Genomic DNA, 17,349 nt, shown 5'->3' on the forward strand with positions numbered 1-17,349 from the left:
TTTCACCTCACACCAGTGAGAATGGCTAAGATCAAAAACTCAGGTGACAGCAGATGCTGGTGAGCATGTGGAGAAAGAGGAACCCTCCTCCATTGTTGGTGGGATTGCAGACTGGTACAACCATTCTGGAAATCAGTCTGGAGGTTCCTCAGAAAATTGGACATTGAACTACCTGAGGACCCAGGTATACCTCTCTTGGGCATATATCCAAAAGATGCACCAACATATAACAAAGACACATGGTCCACTATGTTCATAGTAGCCTTATTTATAATAGCCAGAAGCTGGAAAGAACCCAGATGCCCTTCAACAGAGGAATGGATACAGAAATTGTGGTACATCTACACAATGGAATATTACACAGCTATCAAAAACAATGACTTTATTAAATTCATATGCAAATGGATGGAACTGGAAAATATCACCATGAGTGAGGTAACCCAATCACAGAAAAATACACATGGTATGCAGTCATTGATAAGTGGATATTAGCCCAAATGCTCGAATTACCCTAGATGCACAGAGCACATCAAACTCAAGAAGGATGACCAAAATGCAAATGCTTCACTTCTTATTTAAAAGGGGATCAAGAATACCCTTGGGAGGGGATAGGGATGCAAAGTTTAGGGATGCATAGCTGAAGGAACACCCATTCAGAGCCTGCCCCACATGTGGCCCATACATTACAGCCATCAAACTAGATAAGTTGGATGAAGCAACGAAGTGCAGGCTGACAGGAACTGGATGTAGATCTCTCCTGAGAGACACAGCCAGAATTCAGGAAATACATAGGCGAATGCCATCATTAAACCAGCAGGAAGCCACTGAACTGAGAACAGGACCCCCCCATTGAAGGAATTAGAGAAAAGACTGAAACAGCTTGAACGGGCCTGAGACCCCATATGAACAACAGTTTCAACCAACCAGAGCTTCCAGGGAGTAAGCCACTACCCAAAGACTATACATGGACTGACCCTGGGCTCCAACTGTATAGGTAGCTATGAATAGCTTTGTAAGAGCACCAGTGGAAGGGGAAGCCCTTGGTCCTGCCAAGACTGAACCCCCAGTGAAAGAGATTGTTGGGTGGAAGGAGGTAATGGGGGAGGATGGGGAGGGGAACACCCATATATTTGGGGAGAAGGAGGGGCTAGGGAATGTATGCCTGGAAACCGGGAAAGGGTATAAGAATCGAAATGTAAATAAGAAATACCCAAGTTAATAAAGATGAAAAAAAAGATATACCAGGCCCTACCTGAAACAAAGGTATTGATAATATTCTTTTCAATAGGAAATGCATTTGTCAAATCTAGCATAGTGTAATGCTTTCTTGTCTCTTTGGTGTATACCAAGAGCAGTTTCAGTACCAGTGTTTTTGCAGAAGCTACACAAGCTGGGTAAAGCCTGGGAAGTGGTGTCTCAGGCCTTTGTTCCCAGCCCTAGGGAGGCAGATGCACATCTTCCTGAGTTTGAGGCCAGCTTTGGTCTATAGAGGAAGTTCCAGAACAGTCAGTGTTACACCGGGATACTTCCCTGAAATATTAAGAAAAGATAGACAGATACAGAGAAACAGACAGAGAGAGACAGACACAGAGATAAACAGAAACAGACAGATTTAGTGACAGAGAAGGAGAGAGACAAAGAGACAAATAAAGACAGATTTACATACAGACAGAGTAAGATAGAGAGACAGAGGTATGGTGGCATTAAATGCAATCGGGATAAAACTTGATCTGAGGAAACATGTTTTCCAAAAGGAAAACCATTTAAATATGCACTAAGAGCAGAATGCCACCATGAAGTACTAAAGGGAACAGGAAAGGCTCACTCAAGGGATGATGGACTCTAATCACAACATTTATTGGGCAGTGGATGAGAAATTCATTACACTTCAGTCTCCCAGTGAGTTTGAGATCAGCTAGAAAATAAAAAATCTGAAGGTCTGGAAAGATGGCTTAGTGGTTAAGAGCACTGACTGCTCTTCCAGACATCCTGAGTTCAATTCACAGCAACCACATGGTGGTTCAGAGCCATCTGTAATAGGATCTGTTGCCTTCTTCTGGTGTGTCTGAAGACAGCTACAGTGTACTCATATAAATAAAATAAATAAATCTTTTAAAAAAAATCTGAGGCTGGTGTGATAGCATAGCCAAACACCTTGTCATCAACCCTGACTGAGTTTTATGCACATGGCCCACTCAGTGGAAAGGCAAAACCAGTTTATACATGTTCCTTTCTAACATTCACATGTGGACCTTCATAAGATAACAACCAAATTCATACATAAAATAATTCATAACAATTTTCAACCTATTTCTTTTTTCCCACTAAATATTGTGTTTTGTTCCTAGTATCTCACACAAATATAGATCAATACTCTGATAATTACCCACCACGTTCCATTTTGTGTAAATTTGTTTTGTGATACATTTTATTCCTCTCTCGATGTGAAGAAAGCTTCCCAGGATTTGACTCAGTAATCTAAGGTCTTCCCTAACACAGTTTTTGAGGACAAGTAAGAGACCAGTTGGAGGTTCTTTATTCGTGCAGGTGAGAGTGACTGGACTCCTGGGAAGCAAACTGAGTCTCCCTGACAGTGATTAAAAACAGTTCATTTCCACTCAAAAAAGAATCAGCATTTTCTTCTTTATTTAAGATAATTTTTATCTTATTTGCTTTATGTCGTGCCTACTGCCTCCTTTGGGTCACCCCCTCCCACAATTCTTCCCCAATCCCTTTCCCTCCTCTTTGCTGAGCAGATGGGGCACCTCTGGATATCCCCTCACCCTGGCACTTCAAAGTCTCCAGCCATTGAAGTCAGAGAAGCTAGAAGTCCAGCTAGAGGATCACATCCCATGTACAGACAACAGGTTTTTGGATACCCATGTTCCAAAGTTTGAAACCGGAAGGAGCTGAAGGGGTTTGCAACCCCATAGGAAGAGCAGCAATATCAACTAACCATATCCTTCTCAAAATCCCTGGTACTAAACCATCAACCAATGAGTACACATGGAGGGATCCTTGGTACCACCTGCATATGTAGCAGAGGGATGCATTGTCTGACATCAATAGGAGAAGCCCTTGGTCCTGTGAAGGCTTGTTTCCCCAGTGTAGGGGAAAGCCAGGGCGTTGAGGTGGGAGTGGATGGCTGGGAGTGTGAACATCTACATAGAAGCAGGGGGAGCCAGAAGGGTATGGAAAATGGAGGACAGGGGATAACATTTGAAATGTAAATACATAAAATATCCAATACACCATAATAATCTGTAGCAAACAGATTTTGAAAACAAACAGACAAACAAACAAACAAACAAACAAAAAACCAGTTTATACTCTCACAAAATCACATCACCATTATCAGCATTTTTTTTCTTAAAACCCTTTAGCTTAGTGACAGGGCAAACTAGAGGCAGAATCCCAGGTACCATCCTGCAAAAGCTTGAGCTCTCTGTGCAGACTTTGGGAATCTAGGTAGATAACATAGAATATACAGAGCATTTGAGAGGCCACATACAATTTATGGATGCCCCAAGAAGAGGAAAGTGGTTGAATAAGGGAGGAAACAAGGCAGTTGAAGACTGAACAGGCTGTTGCCCTCTAAGAATGGGTCCTTATTAAGAGGAAGGAATGGTCAGGAACCCTGGAAGCAGAGTGAGTAGAATTTCATTTCTTAGGAAATGACTGACAGGTGTAGCCTTAATTTTTTCAGGGTTGGAGTCTCATGGGGGAAAGGCTAATTTTCCCTTAGTTTTCACTTTCTACACAAACCTGTCACCCTTTAGTTTCTCTGGAAAAATGATTAAATCTTGAAGATTGTGGGGACTCATACCTGTAATCAGGACTCAGAATTCTGAGATAAGGACATCTGTAGAACAGGCTGGAATAATAGAAAGACCTTGTTTCAAAACAGAAACAAAAGACAATAAGGGGTAAATAAATCCACAAGAATAGGTCCAGATTGGGTAAGGATGAACCAAAACTGGCACAAAAGTGTGGGTGAACATAATGGATTTGTGGGTCTGGAGAGTGGGCGGATTCAAAGAGTAGGAGGAAAACTAAGTTTCATCTTTTGAGAGATAGGTAAGTGCAGGTTCTGTGAGTAATGGACAAACAGAGAGAGGTTAGGGCAATCTGCAGGGGCCCAGGATTTTCATGCTGAGTTGGTGGCTCCCCAAAGAGCCCAAATTGTGCTTATGCCCAGGTTCAGATTCCTCTAGGAAACTGAGGTCTCCCTCATCAGCCTGGTGCAGGGTTCCTTTCTCAGACACACAGATGCCATCCAAAAACGTCCTGATATCTGTTTTTAACTGTTGCAGCTGACTGAATCAGAGGCACTAAATGTGAAACAAGCTCATTGTCCTTTTCCTCAACGATTAATTCATCCTCCTGGGCTTGAAAAACAGAACAAGCAACGCCTGTCCTCATCTGAATCTTGCAGATGTATTTTTCACCGAAAAGATTACAGGTTTCAACCAAAGACCTGCTCTCCTGAACGACAATGTTGATAGGGAAGTGAGCATCCACAGACCTCATCTTGTAACAGAAGCCTAATCACCCTTGATCATGTTCTGAACAGGACTGCAGATGGTTCTCACAGTGGCCAATTCTTTTCTGTTACCCTACCATTTGTCAACAATTTGCCTTTTCTTTTTCTTTCCAAGGAGAAACAGCTCTACATTGAAGTTATTGAAGTTCCTCAGAACAGTTCCCCTTGGGCCCTTTACAATGACTGTGCCCCTTATTCAGAGTGATCTTTACATTTTCTAGAATGTCAACAGTCTCATTTCTGGAATGGTCTTCATTCTCAAAGTAAATGTGGTAGAAATAGCTGCATGAATTGTTTAAGAGGGAGGGAACAATTAAGAGGTGACATCAGTAGTCAGGAATGAGCAGGGCCTCTGCAGAACAGGCTGAGAAGACATTCATTTCTTCATATGGTCACTGATTAGGGAAGGCTGAATTTCTTCTGGGCTATATCCCCAAAGTACAGAATACCCCAAGTGATGGGGCAAAGGCTATGATTTTTTTTCTCATACTCTAACCAAATCTGAATTGAATATCTCTGCCTGCTCAGTTAAGAAAGATGTCCTCAATGTCAGGTGATGGTATATATATTTCATCCTAGCACTGGGAAGGCAGAAGCAGGTGGATCTGTGTGAGTTCTATGTCAGCCTTGTTTACCAAGTGAGTGACAGGACAGCCCACAAATTTATACAGAGAAACCCTGTTTTCAAAAAACAAAGAAACATAGCCAGAATACAGCAAATATCTAGGCGAATGCCAGCAGCAAACCACTGAACTGAGAATGCGACCCCTGTTGAAGGAATCAGAGAAAGGACTGGAAGAGCTTGAAGGGACTGAGACCCCATATGAACAACAATGCCAACCAACCAGAGCCTCCAGGGACTAAGCCACTACCCAAAGACTATATATGGACTGAACATGGGCTCCAACTGCATAAGTAGCAATGAATAACCTAGTAAGGGCACCAGTGGAAGGGGAAGCCCTTGATCCTGCCAAGACTGAACCCCCAGTGAATGTGATTGTTGGGGGGAGGGAGGTAATGGGGGGGAGGATGGGGAGGGGAACACCCACGTAGAAGGGGATGGGGAGGGGTTAGGGGGATGTTGGCCTGGAAACCGGGAAGGGGAATAACAATCGAAATGTAAATAAGAAATACTCAAGTTAATAAAGATGGAAAAAATAAAAAAATAAATAAAAGGGGAACAAGAATACCCCTAAGAGGGGATAGGGAGGCAAAGTTTAGAACAGAGGCTGAATGAATGCCCATTCAGAGCCTGCCCCACATGTGGCCCATACATATACAGCCACCAAACTAGATAAGATGAATGAAGCAAAGAGGTATAGGTTGACAGGAACCGGATGTAGATCTCTCCTGAGAGACACAGCCAGAAAATGGCAAATACATAGGCGAATGCCAGCAGCAAACCACTTAACTGAGAATGGGACCCCCATTGAAGGAATCACAGAAAGGACTGAAAGAGCTTGAAGGGGCTTGAGACCTCATATGAACAACAACACCAACCAACCAGAGCTTCCAGGGACTAAGCCACTACCTAAAGACTATACATGGACTGACCCTGGGCTCCAACCTCATAGGTAGCAATGAATATCCTAGTAAGAGAACCAGTGGAAGGGGAAGCCCTTGGTCCTGCCAAGGCTGAACCCCCCAGTGAACGTGATTGTTGGGGGAGAGTGGTAATAGGGGGAGGATGGGGAGGGGAACACCCACGTAGAAGGGGATGGGGAGGGGTTAGGGGGATGTTGGCCTGGAAACCGGGAAAGGGAATAACATTTGAAGTGTAAAGAAGAAATACCCAATTTAATAAAGATGGGAAAAAAATAAAAATTACATAAAAAAAAGTGAAAAAAAAAAAAAACTGAAACAGGTGAGGGAGCCCCATCTCCATCTGGAACACCAGACAGGTGTGGTTAAAGAACTGTTAAAACTGATTAAATCTGGGAACTAAAAAAAATTATAACATTGAATGCTGCTTGAACTGAACTGAAACTTAGGAATTAAATTTTGCCTTAAAAAAAGGAAAAAGAATGTAAATGAATGTAACTGTCCAGATTCAGCCATAAAATGTATTTGAATTTATAATTTTGTACCCAACACAATTATACCAAATTCTTCTTTCACAGAGTTCTGTTTATGAAGAGTGGAAATATATGCATGAATCAAATAAAATTATTATCAGCAAAAAAAAAACACCCAAAACAAAACAAAGAAATCTACAGAATAATCATAAAAAATAATGATAGCTGTCTTCATCCTAGCCAGACTGAGTGGGGCTGCAGGGTGGGACAGGAAAGGAGTGGCTGCTAGATCTATGGGATAAAAGGTGGAGCTGCTGAGATTGTTTTATTCTGAGATTCAATTAAAGCAAGGTGTTTGGAATAGAGCTTCCGTATCAGTGGATGTTAACTTTAGATCCTCAGGAACAAAGGTAGCAGATACCTTAGAGTAATGAATAAAAACAAAGTCTTTCCAAACAAATGGCCCCAAGAAAAGAATAGAATTGCCATTCTGTTATGTACTGCGCAGACTTTTAACTAAAAGTAGTCAAAAGAGTTGGGGAGGACACTTCATACTCCTAAAGGGAATACTTCACTAAGATGCCATCTCAATTCTTAACATCTATGCCCCAAATACAAAGGTACCCACATCCATAAAAGAAACTTTACTAATGCTCCAACCAAACATTTGTAAGAGCTAGAATTGGAAATGATCTAGGACCAGTGTGAAAATTCCCACCATAAAATTCCTAGCACAAGGACCTCTCCCTTCCAGGAAGAAAAAAGCTGGTTTAGATCCTGGAGCAGCTGCAAACCAAACTGTCACACAAAGCTACCTGTGGCTTCAAACTGACCCCTCCTTGGGAAAGTTTTGAACAGAACACTGAGTCTGATCTGAAAGTTGTTTTGCTCCACCAAATACCCATAGTACTCTGCCTAGTTACCATTGTTTGAATTCTGCTCCAATTGTTTGAATTCTGCCCCACTTGTTTGTAAGATATATAACTCCCTGTCAGAGTCTGCTGGGGTCATCTCCCCTTGAAGTGGGAGGACCCGGACATGTCAGTTTAAACTCTTCTGGCTTTTACAGCAATCACTGCCTCCAAGAGTCCCATTCAAGAGGTCAAGGAAAAGGTTCAAGTCAGACCTCACACACCGAACACACACAATAATATTGTGAGCCTTCAATACCCCATTCTCACCAAATGAAAAGTCATCCAGACAGAAGCTAAACAGAAATGATGAAACTAACAGAGGTTTTGAATCAAATGGACCTGATATATGTATAACGTACTTTACCCAAACACAAAAGAATATACCTTTTTCTCAACCCTTCAAGGAACTGTCTCCAAATTTGACCATATATACTCTGTCACAAAGCAAGTCTTGATGAATACAAGAAAATTGAAATAACCCATCCTATCAGACTTCCATGGATTAAAGTTGGACTTCAAAAGGAACAGAAACAACCGTAAGCCTGCATAGTCATAAAAATTTAACAAGTCTCTACTCAATGATCCTTGGGTCAGGGACTATAGAAATAAATTAAAGACTTTATAGAGTTCAATGAAAATGATAGTGCAACATACGCAAACTTATGGGACAGTATAAAAGCAGTGCTAAGAGGAAAGTTCATAGTACAAAGTGCCCTCATTAAGAATTTAGAGAGTTCTACTCTCTAATGTGTTCATTTGAATGCCCTGGAGTAAAAAGAAGCAAACATGCCAAGGAGAAGTAGACAGCAGAAAATAATCAAACTCATGACTGAATTTGGTCAATTAGAAACAAAGAGATCAATACGAAGAATGATCAAGAGCAGGTTCTTTGAGAAAAGTCAGGAAGATAAACAACCCCTTAGCCAAACTAACTAAAAGGCAGAGAGACAGCGTTCAAATTAACAGGATCAGAAATGACACTGGTGCGCTGGAAAGATGGCTCAGTGGTTAAGACCATTGACTGCTCTTTCAGACATCCTGAGTTCAATTCCCAGCAACCATATGCTGGCTCACAACCCTCTATAATGGGATCTTACGCTCTCCTCTGGTGTGTCTGAAGAGAATGACAGTGTACAATGTACTTACTTAAAACAAACAAATAAATAAGTCTTTTTAAAAATGAAATGAAATGGGAGCCATAACAATGGACCTCGAGGATATTCAAAGAAACATTAGGTCTTACTACAAATGCCTCTACTACAAAATTGAAAAATCTAAATGAAATGGATGATTTTCTGGACAGATTCCACTTGACAAAGGTAACTCAAGACAATGTAAACTATATAAATAGTCTTATAACCCCCCCCCCAAAAAAAACAGAAGCAGCCATTAACAGCCTCCTAATGTAAAAAAATCTGTGGTCTAGATGGTTTAAGCACAGAATTTTATCAGATTTTCAAAGAAGAGCTAGTGTAAATACTCTTCAAACTATTGCACAAAACACAAAATGGAACATTGCCAACCTCTTTCTATTAGGTAACAGTCACCCTGATATCTAAACCACAGAAAGTTTCAAGAAAGAAAGTTTCAGAATAATTTCCCTCATGAACATAGATGCAAAAATACTCAGCAAAATACTCAGCCACCGAATCAAAGAATACATTAAAGAAATCATCTACCATGATCAAGTAATCTTCATCCAAGGGAAGCAGGGGGCTGCTTGAACATATGAAAATTCACCAAGGGTTGGGGATTTAGCTCAGTGGTAGAGCGCTTGTTTAGCAAGTGCAAGGCCCTGGGTTCAGTCCCCAGCTCTGGAAAAAAAAAAAAAAGAAAATTCACCAAATGCAATCCACCATGTCAACAAGCTGAAAGAAAAAAAAAAATCACATGATTTTCTCATTAGATGCTGAAAAAGACTTTGAGAAAATCTAACACCAGTTTCTTAAAAGTCTTATAGAGATCACACATATAAAGTGCATAGGTAAAGTATGAGTTCTATTGAGTTCACTTAGAAGTTGTTGTACAGAAGGTAGAACAATAAAAAACTCATGTAGGCCATACAGTCACGTGGGCACTTGTTGGTTTGAATGTGTGGTTTGTGGTATTTATATCATTTTCAACTTACTTTTGAAATTGTTTATGTAAGAGAAAGATCTTGAATATTAAGATTACAGATGTGTGTAAGAGCTTGTGTTGGGGGAACAATATGATTCTATACATATTCACATATATTAATGTACATTTATAATCTGGAAGATGGTTTTTCTGTGGAGCTCCATCTGTCCTGTAAAGTGTTTTGTAGTTGAGGCTAGCCTTGAAGTTAGAATGATGCACTAGAATGATGCACCTGGCTTGTCTCCTTAGTCCATTGAATAAAGGTAAACATCGTGTGAGACTGATGACATATTTTACATGAATTTCCCCCCCTAAACAGCCAGAAATTGTTTTTCTGGGTAGAACAGGATCACTTATAAGCTTGTGAAGAAAAGAGCTTCCTGCAATGACAGACCCTGACTCAAAAATCAGTGGAAGAAAACTAAACAATTGTGATTCAATCAATTAGACAAGGAGTGTCTGGGAGGAGTGTCTAAAGGGAGGGTTCATCTTAGGAATTGGAGGTTCGACAGTGAGGGAGGAGCCAAAGAGTGGGTGGAGCTTTGAGTATCCTGCCTGGAGAAGATATTTAAGGCCCTGTTCCTGAAGAACCGAGTCAAACACAGAGAGGAGACCCATCAAGGTAAAACAACCTACTGTTTGCCAGGTGAGTGGGTGTCCTGAATATAATTTGTACACGATGGATATGTTGTGGTGGCTACCCTCATGGAGGACAGAGGGAGCTAGCAGATGAAGAGCTTTGGGGAGCATTCTGCAGCTGGTATATGTGTTTGGAGGTTGATGTCCCCCAAATTCCCAGAAAGTTGGATAGATGGTCCTGAAAAAAGGCAGGAGCATTTGAAGTTTTCCCCCCATAGATATCAGCACTGGGAACCATAGGCATGCAGGGCTCATAGAAGTCAGAGGAATTTGGCTGGTAAGACACCATGTTGCTGGCCCAGCTACTATGTTTTGTGTACTAGCCTAGGAAGAAGACTTCAACAGAGATGCCAGAGTGAAGAAGATAAACCTCTAGAGTTCTGAGATCTCTCTGTCTCTGTCTCTGTCTCTGCCTCCCTTTCTCCCCCATCCTCCGGACTAGTCTCAAGTTCTCTTGTTCAACAAAGTCTGGCTCTGGGATTACATTTTCAGGAAATCTAGAGCTCTATAGTTTTCCAAGGGTTCTAATTCCCATCCAGTCTAAAAATGATGGCAAGATGCTCTGTTCTTTCAAGTAACAAATCCTCCAATTCTCCAGTTGCCCCGGGTCTACCAAGTGAACAAGGTCTCATGGCTTCACAAGTACCTTCAGTGTCACCAGATTCTCCTGATTATCCAGGAATGGAGAGGAAGAAACGAAATATGCTCTCCAAAAAGCAAAAGCTATTCCTGCAAGACCATTATAATGTGAACAATTACGTGAGCCGGGAACAATGCAGATCACTGGCTCGAACTCTTGGCATAAAGGAGAAACAAATCAAGGTATGGCCTCTCTTGTGTTTACCTCTCTACTATTCAGATAGCCACTCCACCATGTGTCACTTGTACACTTCCTGACTGTTGCATTTTGGTGCCTGTTCATAGCTTTGTGTTCTTTGCCCCAGTTCTAGGTTGGAGAAAGTTGGTAAAGGCTGGATTCAAATCTTCCTTATCCTCAGTGCACAATTCTGGTACATGGGGAGCCATACTGGTACCACAGTGTTAGTGAATCTTAGTGGTCATTGCCAGCCTCAAAATTTATGAGTCCATATAGATGCTTCCTTTTTCTGTGGGTTTTAAGTCCAGCTCTTCTTGCCTTTATGCTTTGGTGCCCAGGTTCCTTAGAATTCTGTGATGGATGATGGGTAGAAGCCAAAGCCCAGGCTTTTCACCCAGCATCTCCATATTAGGGACCCAGAGATTACAAACGACCTCTTTTTTTTAATTGGATATTTTCTTTATTTAGTGTTCAAATGTTATTTCCTTTTGTGGTTTCAGCTCTGGAAACCTCTATCCCAACTGGCACCCTGCTTCTGTGAGGGTTTTTTCCCACTGCCTTATCCACTCCCTCCTCCCTCCCTGCTGGCATTCCGATACACTGGGGCTTGGAGCCTTCAAGAGGACCAAGGGTCTCTTCTCCAATTGATCTTGACAAGGCCATCCTCTACTACATATGTGGCTGTAGCCTTGTGTTTCTCCATGTATACTATATAGTTGGTGGTTTAGTCCCTGGGAGTACTTAGGAGTCTGGTTGGTTGATATTGTTGTTCTTTCTATGGGGTGGCAAACTCTTTAGTTTCTTCAGTCCTTTCTCTAACTCCTCCCTTATGGTCCCTGTGCTCAGTTCAGTGGGTGGCTGAAATCATGCCCATCTGTTTCAGTAAAGTTCTTGCAGAGCCTCTCAGGAGATGGTTTTCTCAGGCTCCAGTCAGCACGCAATTTTTGGCATCTCCAGTAGTGTCTGGGTTTGGTGACTATATGTGGGGTGGATCCTCAGGTACGATAGTCTCTGAATGGCCTTTCCTTATGTCTTTCTCCACACTTTGTCTTGTAATTTCTTCACTGCCTATTTTGTTCCTTCTTTGTAGAAGGACTGCAACATCCACAGTTTGGTCTTTCTTCTTGACCTTCAGGTGGTTTCTACATTGTATCTTGGGTATTCTGAACTTTTGGGGTTATATCCACTTATCAGTGAGTGCATACCATGTGGTCTTTTTTGTGATTTAGTTACCTCACTCAAGATGATAATGTCTTTCTTTTTTTGTTTCTTAGCAATATTTAATTTATTTTTTATTGGATATTTTTATTTACATTTCAACTGTTATTTCCTTTCCTGTTTTCCCATTCATAAGCCCTCTATCTGATCCTCTCTCCTCCTTCTTTTTAAGGGTGTTCCCCTCCAAAACCATGCACCCTTCCTGTCTTTCCACCCTGACATTCCTCTACATGGGGAGCGGGGGGGTCCAGCTCTGGCAGAACCAAGGGCTTTTCTTCTTATTAGTGCCCAAGAAGGCTGTCCTCTGCTTCATATGTAGCTGGAGCCATGGTTCTGTCTATGTGTATGCTTTGGGTAGTGGTTTAGTCCCTGGGAGCTCTGGTTGGTTTGTATTGTTGTTCTTTTGGGGTTGCAAACCCCTTCAGCTCCTTCAATCCTTTCTCTAAGTCCTCATACAGGGGCTCTGTTCTTAGTTCAATGGTTTGTTGCTAGCATTCTCCTCTATATTTGTTACACTCTGGTTGAACCTCTCAGGAGACAGGTATATCACGCTCCTGTCAGCATGCACTTCTTGGATTCATCAATATTCTCTAGGTTTGTTGGGTCTATAAAAATGTGAGCTGGATTCACTGGTGTGGCAGGCTCTGAATGGCAATTCCCTCAGTCTCTGCTCCAAACTTTGTCTCCATATCTCCTCCTAGGAATATTTTTGTTCCCCCTTCAAAAGAACTTAAGCATCCACACTTTGGTTGTCCTTCTTGAGCTTCATGTGGTCTGTGGCTTGTATCTTGGGCAATTTGAGCTTTTGGGATAATATCCAATTATTAGTGAATCCATACTATGTGTCTTCTTTTGTGACTGGGCATGTCACTCAGGATGATATTTTCCAGTTCCATCCCTTTGCCTATGAATTTCATGAAGCCATTAATTTTAATAGCTGTTTGGTATTCCCTTGTCTAAATGTACCACCTTTTCTGTATCCATTCCTTTGTTGAAGGACATCTCGGTCCTTTCCAGCCTCTGGCTCTTATGAATAAGGCTGCAGTGAACATAGAAAAACATGTGTTTTTATTATATTTCTCCACAGGGTGTCCTGTTCTCAGTTCAGTGGTTTGCTGCTAGCATTCACCTCTGTATTTGACATACTCTGGTTGTGTCTCTCAAGAGAGATATAAATCCAATCCCTTTCAGTATGCACTTTTTAGGTTCATCAATCTTGTCTAGTTTTTGTGGCTGTATATATATGGGCCACATGTAGGGCAGGCTCTGAATGGCAGTTCCTTCAGACTCTGCTCTAAACTTTGCCTCCATATCCCCTACTATGTGGGTTAACTCACTCAGGGTGATATTTTCTAGTTCAATCCATTTGCCTATGTATTTCATGAAGTCATAGTTTTTGATAGCTGAGTAATACTCCATTGTGTAAATGTACGACATTTTTTGAATTTTTTCCTCTATTGAAGGGCATCTGGGTTCATTCTAGTATCTGACTATTATAAATAAGACTGCTATGAACATAGTGGTACATGTGTCTTTGTTGTATGTTGGAGCATCTTTTGGGTATATGCCCAGTAGTGGTATAGCTCGGTCTTCAGGGTAACTTGACCTTTTGCCCTTACTGCTTTTAATATTCTTTCTTTGTTTTGTGTATTTGGTATTTTGATTATTATGTGACAGAAGGAATTTCTTTTCTGGTCCAGTCTTTAGAATCTGAAGGCTCTTTGTTCTGGGTATCTCTTTGTTTAGGTTATGTAAGTTTTCTTTTATAATTTTGTTGAAGATATTTACTGGCCCTTTAGTTTGGAGTCTTCACTCTCTTTTATACTTATTTTTCTTCCCTTTGGTCTTCTCATTGTCTTTTGCATTTCCTGAATGTTTTGGGTCAGAATATTTTTGTATTTTGCATTTTCCTTGACTTGTGTTAATACTTTTATGGTATCTTCTGCCCCTGAGATTCTCTCTTCTATCTCTTGTATTCTGTTGGTGATGCTTGCATCTATGTCTCCTGATCTCTTTCCTAGGTTGTCTATCTCCAGTGTTATCTCCCTTTGCGATTTTTTTTTTGCGTTTTGATTCTCATTTTTAGATCCTGGACGGTTTTGTTCATTTCCTTCACTTTTGTTTTCTTGTAATTCTTTAACTTTTTTTGTGTGTTTCTTTTGTAATGGCTTCTATCTGTTTACAAGTGTTCGCCTGTAATTCTTTAAGGGAGTTATTTATGTCCTTCCTAAATTCCTCTATCATCATTATGAGATGTGGTTTTAAGTCTGAATCTTGTTTTTCTGGTGTGATGGGGGTATCCAGGCTTTGCTGTAGTGGGACAACTGGATTCTAATGATGCAAAGTCGTCTTGGTTTCTGTTTCTTATGTTTTTGTTCCTACCTAGTGCCATCTGGTTATTTCTACTGCTACCTGCCCTTCCTGTCTCCAACTGGATACTGTCCTTCATCTGATCCTGGTTGTGTCAGAACCCCTCAGACTCCAGCTATTTCTCTGATCCTGTGATCCTGAGATCCTGGGTGTGTCGGAGCTCCTGCAGAGTCAACCTGCCTCTGGGATCCTGAAATACTGGTGTGACCAAGCTTCTGAGACCCTGTTGTGTCAGAGCTGCTGGGAGTCAAGCTTTCTCAGTTCTTAGCAGGAGTGGGTGGCAAGCCAATGTCCTGGGTTTGCTCCAGGCACAGTGACTGGAAGGAACCTGTGTGTCTGTCTGGGCAGGGGTTTATGTTTCCCTGGTTTCTATGGGGGGTCCTATTTATGCTGTGTTTTGGGAAAGATGTTGGGTCCTCAACTGTGATCTTGCCTGTGTCAGAGCTCCAGTGCTTCTGCTTGTGTCTGATCTCCTGGGAGTTGAAATGCCTCTGTGATATGTGATCCTGAGCATTGCAGAACACCTGGGAATTAAGCTTTCTCTCGGTGTTGTGGGACTGGTTGCAGAGCCAGTGCCCAAGGTCTGCTCAGACCAGAAGGAGACAACTGACCTCTTATCAGCTCTCCTTTCCTTTGTCTCTCTAGATCTATTTTAAGAATAGACGAGCCAGAGAATGTCAGAAGTGTCAAGAATTCCCTGAAAATATTGGAATTGGACTTCATTCTAGGCCTACCTACCCCAAAGGTGGTGAAGTTTCACTTTCTGCTACTAGTACAGAATCTGTGTGCCAGAGACATTTGGATGTCAGCTGTTCGCCTCAGTTTAGACCATCGAAGAACTTTCCTCACCAGGAATCCAACTTATTCCTCCCTGATGAGCCCTTGGAAGAGGTGTGTTTCACCAAGAGCCACGTTATCAGAGTGGGGATGGGAGTATTAGAATCAGAAGTATAGTGCCATTCCCAGGAAACCAGGGCTCCTATCTAGTGATAGGTCTAGCCTTCCCAATGTTCCTTCTCCTCTTGATGTGTCAGCTAGTGATGATTCTATGTGTCAGAGACTCTTGGGTTTTAGCTCTCCTCCTCTACTCAGATCTTCAAATCCAACCCAAAACTCAGAGTCCCTCTTCTCTATGTGTCAGGCACCATCAGTTGTGAGCCCTCTTCCTGAACTCAGCCCCTTGAGTAATTATCTAGACCAGATGGCCATCTTCTCCAAAATTGACCAGACCTGTGAAATCTACCTGAGGAATAGAAAGTCTAGGGAGCCAACGAAGCAGAGGAAGAAGGCTATGGTATAAATGAAAATGCAAGGCCTGGGTTCCTGTGCTAAGTAAGCTTCCAGTCTTCAAGGCACTGTCTTTCTACTAATCTCTGTCTTTGAGAATATCTCGTCCAACAGAGAGTATGTTCTCAGTTCTCATTCTCCATGCAGTCACAGCCCATTAAGTAGGTTCCCAGACTCAGAATCCATATTTTTCTCTCTTATTTTTTTTTTTCCGGGGCTGGGGAATCGAACCCAGGACCTTGCGCTTCCTAGGCAAGCGCTCTACCACTGAGCCAAATCCCCAACCCCCATATTTTTCTCATGGGATGTATCATCTCATGTAAGCTCTTTTCCACCTCTCATGCTTAGTATGGTCTCAGACATGGAATCAGTCTTCCCTATTGCTCAGACCAATGATCCTTTCTTATGTGAAATCCTGATTTTTTTACAGGCTGTACAAGGGCCAGCAGCAGGAGATAGTATTGTAGATCAGTTACCAGTTTGTGACAAGACCAGCAAAACCAGCTGCAGCCCACAATCTAGTCTTAGCCAGAACTCCACAGTCCATCACAGCTATGGCAGCTGGGAATCCGAGGGAGATTGCATTGCTCAACAGACACTTACAGAAGATGTTCAAGACCAGACTGCCATCCAAGACCAACTCTTCCTTGAACAACTCAGTGAATTGGATGCTGCCTTAGACCAAGGGCCACAGCCTGACTTCACTGCATACTTCTCATTCCTGGATGTCATTTAAGAACTGTTGATCCCGAGGTTAGGGACATTCCTGTCTCCATCTACCAAAGTGCATGGATGAAATTTAGAGACTGAATGTTTAACACATGATGTAGAATACTTTAAAGGAAGATTTTTTGAAAATTTCCCAGTTTGTCACAAGACCAGCAAAACCAGCTGCAGCCCACAATCTAGTCTTATGTAGTATTATATATTTTAATTAATAATTATATTAATTAAGTTAATATAATTTAAATATATAATGTAGTATTATATATTTTCAGTATATTCCAAATATACAGCCAAAACATAGCATTTGTATTGATTTTCTCAGATGTTTAACATCAGATACCACCTGGCCACATGCACTGTCTTTCCACCCACTCTTTTAGTCACCCTGTCCCTCAAAGAGTAAAAAAATAAAACTAAACCAGATTAATTTGTGTTATCTATACTCTCACTGGAGTATGGGGACATACTCTTCCTGGACTGCTCCATAAATAGGATATATCTCTTCCCCTCCTGGACCCCTTCCATTACCCATTAATTGGGTAGTGGTACACTTCAGAATTCTATTCCATTTAAGAATTGCCTTAAATGTCTCCACGCTACTTTCTTGGGAGGTGGGTTGAGTTGGCGTATGAATAGCGGTTATGACAAAAGCCTTCCATATCCATTCCTGCTAACCCTGCATCTTCAGTCATTAATATCACA

The sequence above is a fragment of the Rattus rattus genome, chromosome 2 (assembly GCF_011064425.1).
Source record: "Rattus rattus isolate New Zealand chromosome 2, Rrattus_CSIRO_v1, whole genome shotgun sequence".
Lineage (NCBI taxonomy): Eukaryota > Metazoa > Chordata > Mammalia > Rodentia > Muridae > Rattus > Rattus rattus.